This window comes from Gambusia affinis, linkage group LG11 (genome assembly GCF_019740435.1).
Source record: "Gambusia affinis linkage group LG11, SWU_Gaff_1.0, whole genome shotgun sequence".
In the NCBI taxonomy this organism is placed as follows: Eukaryota; Metazoa; Chordata; class Actinopteri; order Cyprinodontiformes; family Poeciliidae; genus Gambusia; species Gambusia affinis.
The window spans coordinates 17,225,085-17,239,851 of NC_057878.1; the positions used below are offsets into that span (position 1 = coordinate 17,225,085).

General features: G+C 37.3%; 1 protein-coding gene across 1 annotated transcript in view; it reads right to left on the minus strand.

Annotated features, from left to right (window-relative positions):
* Positions 1–14,767, minus strand: part of tanc1b (tetratricopeptide repeat, ankyrin repeat and coiled-coil containing 1b) — a 101,425-nt gene that overhangs the window by 69,284 nt on the left and 17,374 nt on the right. The window lies entirely within an intron of this gene.

Consider the following 14,767-nt stretch of genomic DNA (forward strand, 5'->3'; position numbering starts at 1 on the left):
GTAAAAAAGAAATCCGATGACTTTTCTTTCCATTATGCAAGTGAACTTTCACGTTTTCAATCTTCAAAGTTCTCATTGGTTTGGTTTGGACAGTCTACTTGTGGTTCTTACATCTTCAAGGCCCACTCCTAAATCATTCTCCAGATCAAGAATCCCCTGTATGTATACAGGTTAGACTTAGAATGAAAGGCCACAGGGAAACATGTTTTTTCTAATTACTGCTCTCACCTGTGGAACAACCTTACAGTGGACCTGAGACCAAGAAAAACTAATTGAATTTTCAAAAGCAAACTTTGGGAATCAAGCTTGTCTTCTCAAGATTTCGTATAATTTATGTTATTCATCTTTAATAAATCTAATACTTAAAAATGTAAAAATACTCTCTAGTGTTTCATCACCTAAATTAATGCACTGAGATTTTCCCCATTCATTAAACAATAAACATATCTATAAGCATTTTAGTCACATTTGAGTGTCTCTCTGTGTATAAAAGGTGATGTATAAATAAAGATCATCAAGCTTCTTGAACAGTTTGCCAAAAACAATAAAATTGACATATATTCTCATATTAGAATAATTCACAACACCTCTGACTTTTTTGTATTATATGTGCTTGGCATGTTCCATAATAACAAGAAAAGAAGAGATATTTTCCTTCATTTTATTTGAGAATGATGTCCTCTGTAGTGCATAGGGAGTACAAACATGCTAATTTTTCCAGATGCAAGAACTCAAGTGGATGACTTCTTTCCTGCATGTTACACATAAAGAAAAGGATTCTTCTTGATGACGTGAGGACAGCTACTGATGAAACATCTGCCCCCGTTTTTCTCTTGGCACCATCTGGTACAATATATCATTGAGCACACTTTTTTCATCAGTCCTGGTTTTCCAAAAGAAGAAGCTTTAAACTAATTGTTAGACATTTAAAAGCCCTTTATTTCTGAGAAAATACTGTTTGTTTACCAGCTCAACAGATGGACACACAGAAGTCTTAAAAAATGTGATGGACCATCAAATTATTTACAAACAATTTACACTTAGCCCACCTGTACCTTGAACCTTAATTGTTGCTACTATTACACCTCAATTTTCCCTTTTCAGGGGGAAATAAAGGGTCTTTTTATTCTGTTCAGAAATCATCAATGAGGTCAGCCAAAAAAAAAAACGATACATTTTTAAAAGTAAAGTCTCGCATTTTTGAAACTAGCTGCACCTCTGCCTGAAAGATAACTAAATACCATGCCTTCCAGCCGTTCCAGCAACAGAGTTGTGAACCAATATTGGAATGTGCAACAAGACACCAAGGTTAACTGAGGCCGATGATTTGGCAAATACTTTAAAAGAGTGTAATCTGCATTTGAAAATGCCAATAATAAGGTTAAAGTTACCAGAGTTAATGCTTTTTATAACCAAACTGAATGAAGGACAAAATTGTTGAAGTAAAATTCCAGTGAACACACCGGACAGATAAGCCTATTAATAAGTTCCTGGGGACACAAACAAGGATGTCTGCTAGAGGTGGAAAAAGTAAAACAGACCTGAACATGGGAAAAACAGGACGGTTTAATGTGTGTTTAAACCCAGAGGTCATGGGCCTTTGAGCATTTCCCATGCTTCTATGAAACACGAGAAGGACATCAAGTTAGTGGAACACTAAGTCTGCCATTCACAAACAGCAACGATTCACTGATGACACACTGGCATTTAAAGTATTTTGTGGGAAAAATAAATGTAAGTTTGTTTCATTTTTGTCAGATCTCTTCTTGTGCCATTCTGATATGCTCTTCCCCTGACAGAGCTGGTACCAGAGGAGAGACAACCAAATCTTGCACACAAACTAAAAAATGTCCAAGTCAAAACAAATATTTCAAACTTAAGAATAACTATGTAGTGCAAATGTGTTTCTTCCTCCAAGAAAAAGGAGCATTTATATCTAATGAATCAGACAGGAAACCTGGAAGAGCTCCAGAGCTTCATTCCTCAGGAGAACCTTTTGGCAGATTAATTGCTTATTCAAGGCCTGCACAATATGTCACAATCTGGCTATAATACTGTACACAATATACAGATCCCATGATAAGTAATTATTTAGGTGCCATGCATTCAATCCCTCCATCCTGACAATATACAGTGGGCACCATACAGAAGTAACTTGTTTTAATAAAACCTTGATGTTGGGATGGAAATATCCAATTCTGTGACTCCAAAGCAGAGGGACATTCACACATTTGCAATTTTACCAATATTGTTCAGGCTTGGTACAATCCACAAATTTGCTCTTTGTAGAAGAGCAACAAAAAGAAAACAATGAGAAATACAATGTGCAGCTTCCCAAAACTTTTGAGGGTAGAAGGTTGTGTGCTGCTCAGATAAAACCAAAACTGAACATTTTAGTCAATATGCAAAGAACTATATGCTGCAGAAAGTGAATAGGGCACATCAAGCTGACAACACCATGGGATTCTTTCCTTCTTTAGGAACAAGAAAGCTACTCAAATTTAATGGAGTATGGATGGAGCTAACTAAAGAACAATACCAGAAAAAATTATTTAAGTAGCTCCAAAAGATTTGAGAATGGAGTGGAGGTTCACCGTCCAGCTGGACAAATAGAATAACCAATCAAAATACAGACCATAATCCAATTTGTGTCTAGACCTGTGCATCAGACTAAGCTAGAGTTACATTGAAATGATGAATGAGTCACAGTTTTCATCTTTGCAATGTACAAAACTGATAGGGACATATCCTAAATGACATGCAGCTTCAAACACATCAAAAAATGATTATTTTTCAGTTTTGTCTTTGTAAAAACATTTAGAAACAAGCATTTTTCATCCACTTGCAAATTATACACCAATTTGTATTGGTCTAAAACTACTTCAGATGAATAACACTGAAGTGTGTGGTTGTAACATGATCATATATAAAAAATTTAAAAAAATCAAAGGAGAAGAAATTCTTTGGCAAGGCACCGTAAACTAGTATGATTTGACTTCTCTCTCCAGCTATCAAGCCCAGGTTTACAGATGTTGAACACTTTGCAACATCTGCTAGAATACTGTATTTTGTTACAAATCACAAAAACATTCTCTGAAACTATGTACGAGTGCCAAAAGAGGCATAAATGACTTTACCTGCTCACAGTATGGAAAATGATTGAGCTTCACCAATAACATTGTGAGAGTCTTGACGCTTGGTCACAGCATATTAATCTATTCTCCAGAATCAGGGCTGCTCACTCATCACTGCCACAAATAAAATGGATAAATTATAAACCTCAAAACTACATCTATTACCTCACTAATAAAACAGACCATGCATCAGCAGACCTGGCTAAATCATAAATGGAGATGTGGTGAGCCACATTAACGACACTTTGGTTCCATTCTTTGAGCTTTGGCTTTTTTATGCAGCCTAATCACTAAAGGCTCTAATGGGAAGGGGGCATGCTCCTATTATCACCCTCTGGATCTGCTCAGGAGAAAACGATCGGGTACCATGAGGCTGCCGGCCTAATCAGAAACAGAGATTTGTTTTCTGCACTCCTCTGCCAAGCCAGAATGGACACAAAGTTGTCCTGTGTGTTAGAAGCTTTGAAACAAAGAAGAACGCCAGCAGCAGGAAACAGAGAGGTCCAATGACGCCTCTGCATGCCTCCGGACATGGCGCACAAAAAAAAAACTGTAAATGAGTCTGAGCCTACAAAAGGGCACGACCTGCAGTCACCTCGATCTAACTAGAACATTCAGCTCAGACGAAGAGCAAGACTTTTGTATAGACACTCACTCTATTTAGTTTATAGTACTCTATATAGTCTATAACATCTTGGTTGGGTTAAATATTGATAAAAGCATTTCTGGATAGACAAAAACTACAAATTTATAGATAAAAACAAATTATGACTTATGACAAACCTCCCCTGAATACGTTGCTTCAGCTTTTAGTCCCGTTTACTAACGTTTCATTTCACAATTTAGCTTTTGGACTCATTTTAGATAGACCGATCAAAGAATTTTGAAAGCTTAAGATTGCTTTCTCTTTTAAAACTAACACTATTCAAAATATTTATTTCAAATCTTCTTATAGTAAGGCACCCTGGCCATTTTGCCTCATCACCATTTTGAGCTTTTGATTTATTTATTTGTTTTAAAGGTCTCCAGAGATTGTAGTAATAAACAAAAATAAATCCTAAACCACTGTATGTCTGTCATTTTAAGCTGTTTACATCAATACTTTGGGCAATTTTAGCCATCAATAACAAAATGGAACCATTACTCTGAGGATTGTGATAAAAGGCTTAGTTAGAGAGGGTATATTTTAACTAAAAACCAACACATTTATACATCAGCATCTTCCAGAGGGTTCTTAACTTGCCGAGGCCACATCAGATTGTGGCAATAAAGGTTTCCGTCATGCTGCATGCTAAAGGGATTGAGATGCAATTTTGGTAGTTGGTTCTGAAAACAAGAGGCGCCACATAAAAGCTCTTCATCGAAGTGCTGGTAGATATGCAGCAGAGTGCTCCGGCGACTGAACTGCCATCTGACCGACGCTATAATACACAGATGGACACAAGGGCAGAAACTCGCCAGGGCTATTTCTGTTACTTTCCAAAGTCCTGGATGGAACAAGGCCTGCAATTTCAGGCCCTTCTGTGGTCGAGGAAATCGGCTCTTTCTAATTATATGGCACTGGCCTGGGATGATGTAAAAATGATTACAGTCCCTTACATGCTCATTCCTCCTCATCAAAAGGAAAGGTCCAGAGCCCACAAGGACATACCCACCCTATAAAACGGCTCAATATTATTTCAAGACATTGATTTACAACAGTTTGCCATTAAAGGAGAAATCGATCACTTGCAGTGTCTTGAAAAATATATTGAAAACCCTTCCACCTTTTTACATTTTGTCAAGTTACCATTAAAAACTTTATAGGTTGTTGATATTTTATAGGATAATAAAACATTGGGCATAGTTATAAAATGGAAGGTAAATGTTAAATAGTTTAAACACCGTTTTACAAATAGTCATCTGAAAAGTGTTGTGTGTTTGGTATTTACCCTCAATGAACAAAAACATTTTGCTGCAATCAAAACTTCAAATCTTTTGTGTTATATTACTAGCAGCAAATCTAAAAATGGGAAAGTTCCCTTGTTGCAAAATAACTTGAACTCAGTTGCATTGGATGGATGATATCTGAACATCAATTTTCTGCTCTTGTGCAGATTCATCATTGGACCTTTGTCTAGACCCGGAATAGTCAAATCCAGGAATCAAGGCTTGGTGTCCTGCAGGTTTTAGATGTGTCTCGGTTTCAACCCACCTGGGTCAAACAATCAAGACATTAGCAAGACTCTTGAGAACTTGACTGTACTGAGGAGATAATTGAGCCATTTGATGTTTTACCATGCAGATAGTGTGTCCAGGATGATTTGCTGTGTAAAACGTTTGCTAAACAAGGCAACAAGTTAAGTGAATTTCTCATCTGATAGTTGTGTTCCCTATAGGGCTTGTAGCAAACACTGAACTAGACTTCTTTCTCTTAGCTACTCCTCCATTAACAGCATATTTTGTCCAAATATGTTCAAACATTGCCCTTTGCACAGACCATCCCACCTGACCAGTTGGTCTGTAAAGCTCCCCTATACTTACTATGGGCTGCTTCCCGATCCGACTGATTCTCTCCTTCCATGAGTCAGCCAGTTAATTTAGGAAGGTGGCCATGTCCTAATGGGTTTGCAGTGTGCCATACCATTTTCATTTATGTGTGACATATTGAATGGTGCTCTTGGGATATTATTTTACAACCTCACTCTGCCCATAACTTCACCACAACTTCATTTCTATCCTGTCTGCAGTTCTCCTTGGTCTTCATGATGCAGTTTGTTCACAAATGTCCTCTAACAATCCACTGAAGCCTTCATAAAACATATGGATTCGTACTGAGACTTAATTTCAGAAAGGTGAACTGTACTAATGAGGAGGCTTTTAAAGGTAATTGGCTGTAATGGATTTTATCACGTCATACACATGCACTCCACACTATTCAGATCGTCATTTGTAAAAGAATTTGAAAAGCGTTTTGTCCCTCTTAAAAATTAAGTACTAGTTTAAGTTATTAAACCACATGTAACCAATACAATAAAAGACAGAGAATGACATGTTTGTTTACATATTTTGTCTTAAGTGTTCCAACCACACTGCAGTGCTAAAGCCAAGTGCGAAATCACAATCTAGTCTGAAAAATAAAAGAAAAAGAAAAAATGCCACAATTTCAGGTTGTGTTGATAAGCAGAGTTCAATGAGTCTTCTTTCATGAATAAAGTCTGGACAATGTCCTTAGCGTCTCCTGTAAAGCTGTGCTGTGGAATGTGGCTCGTCACTCCTTCTGAGGGAATGCAAAAGGCACCCTGAAAGATGCAGCCTCAAAAATATGGAATCAATTCACTCCAACTGGCCTTCCAGAACAATCATCTACCGTTTTTGTTTTGAAACAAATGACTAGACAGGTAAAGTCCTAAGTATATGAACTGTGATATCATTTCTTATTATCTCCGTTAAAGTTCACCATACACAGCAACGAGAAAGTGATTGGCTTGCAGCTAGTTCATCTTATGGCCTAAAGAGACAAAGGAGACTATAATTAATGCATACTCTTTCAATCAAAGCACAATGCCTGATGGTTAACGGACAATTCACCAAAGAGGAAAATTCTTTCGCTAGACTGAGTGCCAATGAGGAGTCTCTGTGTACTTCCGAGACCAGTGAGACAGTCTCACAAAAGCTGTCATAGTTAACCCACAGTCACCCACAGAGAGGAGAGAGAGCCAAACAAAGAAAAGAGTGGGGTAGATCCCACACTGATCCATCCATAATGATCAAGGACAAGGACTACAAGGTTATTGTGATGCAAAATCTTCAGATTTTGCAATAATTTGAAAATAAAAAATTGTTAGAAACTATTTTGGAGAAAAACATTTTTTTAATCATGTTTTGTAGTGGCTTACTATTCTAATCACCCAACAGCAGTTGTAAAACTTGTTAAAATACTGTACGAGTGAGCCAAGAAAAAAAAGCCTACAAATCAATATTATTAATAAGTGAGCACTTTATCCTCCATCAGGCTGTATTTTTGGTACATATTAAATTTTTTAAGAACTCAATCTTTTCCTCCTTTTTTGTTTTAATTTGAAATCTTCTTAAGACAATTTTGGGGATTAGAATTTGTATTTGTTTTTTCTGTAAAAAAATTAATTCGGATTACTCATCTAAGATGGTGGTCCATGAAGGAAGGAAACCATCCGGACAATGTCATTTTAGCTCCTCAAAATCCAAGAGCTGCTCCATCTTCGTGAAACAACCAGCTTAAATGTGTTCTCACACCGTACTGAATTTTGTCCCCACAAAATTGAAAAGACTTCACAGCATTTTGAATCTAAAAAGACTTAGATTGTGCTCAATTCTTCTCCTCTGCAGTAGCCTGAGCTGTGGAATGCTTTCCTCGATGGCCCCAAGGGAAAAGACTGGCAGGGACGGGTACGTGTGTTTCTAGGGGATAAGAAGTAAAAGAGGGAGAGGAAGTGAGGGGCAGCACTGGCCAGGCAGCATGACATTTTCCATTCCTCTTCATAAATTGGCAATTTAGGCATATATGGGAAAAAACTACGTGCCTGAGACTGACTTAGCCATGTTTTATCTGACGGCTTCTGACAGCGGAGATATATGAAGGCTAATAAAAGAGACTGACAGATGAGAATTTCTGTATGCCACTTGATAGGAAAAAATGTCAAGTGAAACAGATTTTAATTACAACATTCTGGCCATGAAGATATTATTAAAAATGACCATGACCTGCATGATCTTTCTCATAACAGCCTATTGAGAGGACTGAATGTGCTATAACTATCAACACAAATATTTCTACATTGTGGCTGGATACATTTGCCACTCATATAAAGGCCCATATTTTATCCCAAGGATAGATTGAACTCGGTACTTCTCTTTTTGCCCAAAATGCAAAGTTTGGTCAAATTCAACTTTGGTGCATTTACATTTTGCTCCCCTTACTGTGATGCTCCTTTCACAAAGCATTGACTCAGGAAGTTTGAATACATTTACATTGCACATTCATGAATTCACTTACTTGCTTATTTCGCTGTGAAAGGTAACTCAAAATTATTTGAGAAAATTTGTCTACTCAGCTTTTTTCTTAAAGCATATCTAAAAGATTTAAATGAAAATACAGCTTGGCAAGTTCAAATACACAGGCAACTTGATACACTATGCAACTTGATACACTATTGGCTGGGTGTTGCCAAGTAGCCAATCCAGAAGCATTACTCATTTTCCTTAACACTGATTAGCTGTGCCCTCAAAGAGAGAAGATAAGCAACACTGTGGATGTTATGTTCTACGGCAGTGCCAAAACTGTTTCCATTGTTTCCAAAGCACCAGAGTATAATTCCAGCTCAGAATATTCAATTTCTACTTTGACAATTTACCATTTGGTAAAGGTGCATTGATTTATCTGCCAGCTGATTTATCTGCGCCAATTTTCTTAATATTGGGAGATCGGTTATTGGCCAATAGTTTCCAAGTGAAGCTGATATTTTCCTTTGATCTTATCCATCTCATCAAAGATCTAAAATCAGCCACTATCCTCTGCTCTTCCATCAGAGGTTTGTGTGACAGACCAGATCATGTCTGCACATTTGCAGTTAACAATAGTCACCCCACTGTTTTCAACTCTGTGACTTTCTTGCTATATTTAAAAAGATTTCAGACAAAAATAAATTGCCATCACCCAAAATCAAAATCAGCAGGTCAGACTTTTTAAAGATTGGTAATCAGCCAACAAACTGCAATCAGTGCACTGCTAGTATTCACATGTGTATGTATTCAGAGGCTCAGTTGTAGCAGCTATGCACCATATCTTGTAAAATATGACTTCATCAGTGCACATTTATGGAATAGCGTTGTTACAACCTGAATGTTTATCGAAGTTCTCATTATATGAAGCTGACTTATGCATGCTCCTTTGGACCCCAGCCTGGTATCAGGATTACTAATTGCATTCAGACTTTTCTTGTGAAATTTCCAGGAGGAATAACACACATGAATAGTAGGAAACCCCATTTAGTAATCCAAGTTTACTTTGGTAGGTCAAACTAATATCTATTCAGACCAACAGTCAATTACATTTTATAACACAGATAAATAGCTTAATCAGGGAGTCATTATGACCATTTTGCCATTCAGAAGCTTCAAAGAAATGCAAATCACAAAATTATGCAACAGTAAATCTCTACAAATAGCAATTTATAGAATAGAGTGATAGTGGTGCAATGAGAAAAACAGTCCACCTTTTTTTAATCTCTCCTACAGTTAATTTTATAAGTGATTGTTGTTGAATCATTGACCAACAAAAAGGAGAAAAAAGGAATATTTACATTTCCTTTATAGCACAACTGTAAAAAAAAAATTCTTCCTCATGTGTTTTTAATTTTAATTTGACAATGTCAAAGTCAAAGACACAGCTGTTAAGTCTTTAGGACAAAGGGATCCATGGACCCTCTCCGATCAATCCTACTAATGCAGTGAACAGCTTTAGGTCAATGTTGGATCATACAGGAAATTCCTCTCCATCTGAATGTTTCTTTGAAAAACGTCAGAAACTGAGGATCTGCAAAGTTATGAATGAAAGAACTCAAAGCCACGTGGGACAGAACGCAAAGCAAAAGTGAAATGTGGTCTTTGGTCATGTGTTACCATGGAGATTTGGCTTAATGATAGATTTGTATTGCCATTAGCACAGACCATTAGGCAGAGCTGCCTGTGAGGCCAGGTGAGGTCATGAGAACTCCAGTAACCTTTAGAAACCAGCCTGTTCAGTAATACTAAACAGACAACAAAGTGGTACAAAGGTTATCCACAGACACTTCTAAAGAGTAATCCCAAACACAAACACACACCAGGAAAAATCTTGTAGCTTTTGAGTAATTATGAGAATCTCAGATAATGGTGGAATTTTGCAAAACTAAGTCATCAATTGTGCCTTAAATTATGGGTAGCACTGAACCATGAACAATTCTTTTCACCCACTACAACTGTTCTACAATACTGAAAAAGCATTTTCAATCTTGCTGGTTTCTTCCATTTTCTCTTTTTATGGCCCCACTGCTTCAGGTAAAACACATTTTATCTTCAGGCAACCACCACTGGGGTTTAAAAGATTTTGAGTAGTTTAACCTTTTCAAAATTTCTGCTGTTCTTGAATAATTCTACATTGATGCACAATGTGTTGTTTTCTGAGATCATTTAGCCTACTTCATCTTTTCTGATGGGTTCCAATTAACCGATTTCTTAATTATACATGTCCAGCAGTAATTATGAGTGTGCTAGCGGAACTGAACTTTCAGAAAAAAAGTGATTGATCACAGGTAATTTTGTGTATTTAATAATATTCTAAAATGATGTTTCTGTTAACTAGATATCTGCCTCAAAATGGGGGACCAAAAATTAAAAAATGAGAAAAACGGAACCTGCATCCAAACTGCTGCTGTTGGCAATCAGCAGCAGTACCGGTTCTTTTGAAGGAGGGCACAAAAGCGCTGGGGTCACTAGTTCAACCTGTAGAAAGTCAGACTGCATCAAAGATACCAAATGTGATTGTCAAAATCTGCTCTCTGAGACCTTGTGAGCAAGCTAAGCTGGACAAAGAAAGAAAGACAACAAGTGCTTTTAACAGACAACCACACCTCCTCGTCAAAGAGCCTGACAGTGTGACAGCACCGAACAGTGTCAGCATGGCAATGATAACAGATGACCAGGACAAAACTCTTTCAAGTTATTGGAAAAATATCGGAAACTAAAGCATGAACAGCTATGAGGTGGATGACCATCTCTTCAGACAGAGCCTGGTGAAGGTATGAAAGCTTATTAGGGAAGAAAAAAAACAGACAGAAGGAATGTGTCTGCCCAGGAAGGTCATGCTGTAATTAGAAAAACCTGTGGCCTACTGACTTCCCCAGCCAATAAACTGCTGTCACAGCCACCATCAACTTTCAGAAGATCATCTGAAACACCCTGGCATGTTAAGTGATAAAATGTTTTTCCTCTGCTTTGAAGTCTGAGGCGGGTTGTGAGGGGTGACAGGCATTTATTGTTGTCATGTAACAAATGAGATCACTCGCTGCTTTTATCAAGTCCTCATGTGTGCTTGGCTTGTTATTCATTGCTGTGCCAACCTTCCAATGTCACCGGTAGGGAGTCGGGGTAATTAAAAACAGTGACAGTTACAATATACTTTGGGAATGTGGGGATTTCTTCTAGAAATTCCTATATATTTTCATTTTATAACCACAAACTTCAATGTATTTTACTATCTCCTAAAAGTACAATTGTTCAGTAGAAGGAAAACTACATGTGATTTTCAAAATATTTTACAATTTAACTTCAGCCTCCTATTTTTTGATACCCCTGAAAAATTGTGCACTATATGCCTTCAAAAGTCAGATTACAAAGTCAGATTATTTCTAGTAAATCTCAGTAAAAATTTTGCTGATGCATAAAGGTTTGTTGGAGACAATTTGGTGAGCAAAAGGCATTGTAAAGAGCAGGGAGCAGAGCAGGAAGGTCAGGGAGAAAGTTGTGGAAAAGCAGGATAATATTATGAAACAATATCCCAGACAAAGCTCTGTCCAATCCATCATCTGAAAATGGGAGTAGTGTTGCACAACTATACACCGATCAAGATAATGTTGCAGGGAGAGGGCGAATATTAATGCACAATGCACTCTAAATAAATTTAGAAAATAATTTATTTTCCTTCAGCGTCATCTTCTTTATCACATAAAATCTCAATAAAATAAAAGCAACGCAGCAACCACTCCTACACTGAACCCATTCTCAAGGGATGTGAATGCTTTTGCTAAACACTGTAGTTTTGTTTTTAATAACTGCACAATTTCAAAGAAAAAAAGAGAGCAAGGTGAGGTTTAACCGCAATTTATTGCTTAAACTGAATCGTGCCTGTCTTTACAGAGAGGTGTGTACGTGCATGTTGTAGGAGTGGAAAGAGAAAATAAAAATTATTAGCTTCATAGTCTTCATTCTCAGACATCTCAAATCATGCAAAGTATATAATGGCTGGCCCCAAATATGCCACATTAGACTTAAAAAAGGAAAGAGACTGCCCAACCAGGTTCACTGGTTTCCCCAAGGGCCCTTATTTTGCTTTCCAGTAGGAAACACTGGGCGTGTCTAATGTGGATACACCTGAGGTTTGCGGGTGAGTGGGTGTGCTTTTGTGTGTGTGTGTATGTGTGTGTGTGCGTGTGCATGGGGGTGTGTGTGTATGTGTGTTGGGGTGTACACGAATGTGTGCAAGTGAAAGATGTGGTTTTGAGCTACGCCCTGCTAATCGCTGCCTGCTGGCTGCATAGTGCTTTGATAGCCGTGTAGGTCTGCATACTGAATGGTCTCCTTTGTAAAATCAGGTGCATTCCTCTCCAGTTTTATAAGTCCTACCATAACTGTCTGGACATGAAAATCTATGAAAACATGAATGGTAAATAGAAGAGCAAACAAGGGACAAAACCCCACTGAACAACTGTTACAAAACAATTTTGTGTTTATTCAATTTAGAAAAGGAGAATCGGGGAGAAATGTAATCAGAATGTAATTTGTTGACGTTTTAGAAACAGTTTACAAAAGAACACTAAAACCACATAACTGCTTGAATTATATCCTAAGGGGTGCCTGAGTCCAGTCCTCGAGAGCTACTATACCGTAACATTTAGATGCATTGCTTCGCCAACACACCTGAATAAAATTTATTGCGCATTATTGGATAGTTTGTTAAAATAATGTGCTCCGAAATTTCTCAACACTTATTCTGTCTGTGGATGTGAGAAAATAGCATATTTTTATTCAAGCTCCAAAGAATATGCAATTTGCCATCTACACATAGTTTTTAGTGAGAAGAGCAACTTTTTCATCCATTTTATGATTTTGAGAATAAATGAATGTAAGACAATTTATAGCTACAAGATCCAGAAAATGTGGCAACCTGTATAAAAAGGTTAGTGGTGAGACTTGTGTCCCTTCCACACATGCATCAGTTCCTAAAAGGACAGCCAGGTGTACAATGTGCAAACTAAGCCCCCTGGTGCTTTTCCATAACATTTTTCAAGCAGACATCTGACTCAAGAGAACTTTGTAACACGAACATATCATTTTCAGTGTGATGCAAGTCTGAACTCCTGCTGTCTGTAACAGAGACAAACTGAGGGGATAATTTGGCCTTTAGTTTGCTGTTCAGAGAATGATAGATGTGTTCTTCATTTATCAGAAAGTGAAATGCCTGTCCAAACTTTGCTTCTCTGTTACAAAACACTATAGTTGTGGCTTTAAAGAGTTTTCAGGGTTCTTAGTGTCATAAAGCTTTTAATTTGACAAACAGTAATAAGAGTGGGGGTGATTTCCTAATTCATAACTACCGATTAAATTATTTAGTGTATTAAAAAACTGCAACAAAAAATCAGGAGAATGAAATAAATGTCAAATGCCTTACGCAGAACAAAGTTGATATTCGCTCTCTTTCCTCTATGATAAAAATGTCAGACGATATTTTTATCCTCTAAAAATTTCTATTTGTATATTGGCATGCAAAACTCAGCTGTTATGGCAATATGACATCACGTGAGAAAAGTCAGACTACTTCCTTTTCTAAGTTAACTTATTAAGTGCTGCTTAATGACATACAGATTAAACAAACAAAAGGTGGCAGCACAGCTCATTGAACTTTAGACTGAAATGAATCATGAGTAAAATTAGTTCAAATGCAAATCTTACAAATTAAAAGGGTTCAACAAGCAATCAAGCATTGTATGACCTGTGTTAAATACGTTAGTACGTGATCAATTCCTTTCTTGAAACTTGTTTTTTCAGGATCATAGCTTACAGGTCATAAAAACCCATAAATGTGGATTACCACATAAATACAATAAAGAAAATGTAAAAAAAAAATGTATTTAAATTGTCAGTCTGCTGAATGTGTTGTACTGTATGTGCACTTAGTACCTTTAAGGTTCTTTTGCATTAATTACTGCATCAATGCAGTGTGGCATGGAGCCTCAAAAATTTCCTTGTAAAGACGCTGCACTTGATAAAACAAGTCCAACAAATGACAAGAGTTCCCGAATTATCGCGTTCTGTGAAAAGTTCAGTCCTGAAATCTGTGCCCCTCAAGAGTCTGCAAATATGATTTCAAAATAAAATGCATCTGAATAGAGAAACTTGGACAACTGAGCAGCAGTCCAGTTAGCCCAGGTAAAATGCTTCCAATCTGTTTTTGGTTGAGGAAAGGAAACCCTTCGGCCATGATAATAGTAACAGCAGACAAGATTTGGCTAAAATGTTGGGGTTTTTTTGTTTTAAAAAGTAACTGCTCGAAACAAAAAATACCTGCAAAAATACCTGTCCTTTTGTGGGAAATTTTTCCCACAAACGGGAAAGAAAACTCCTCTCCTGGTTGCAGATGAAGTAGAAAGAAAGCAGACGGCAGTGTAGGAATGTCTGCAATGTCAGCTGTTCTACTGAGCCTAACAGCAAGCAAAATAATGCAAAACAGGGATCAGCAGAAAATATTTTACTTTCAAAGAGGTTCAATAAATTCAGAGCCACAAACCACAACCTCAGAATTATCAGCTTTAGCAACACCTTTGGCATCAGAAACGTGAAGAACCACTGGAAAAAACACA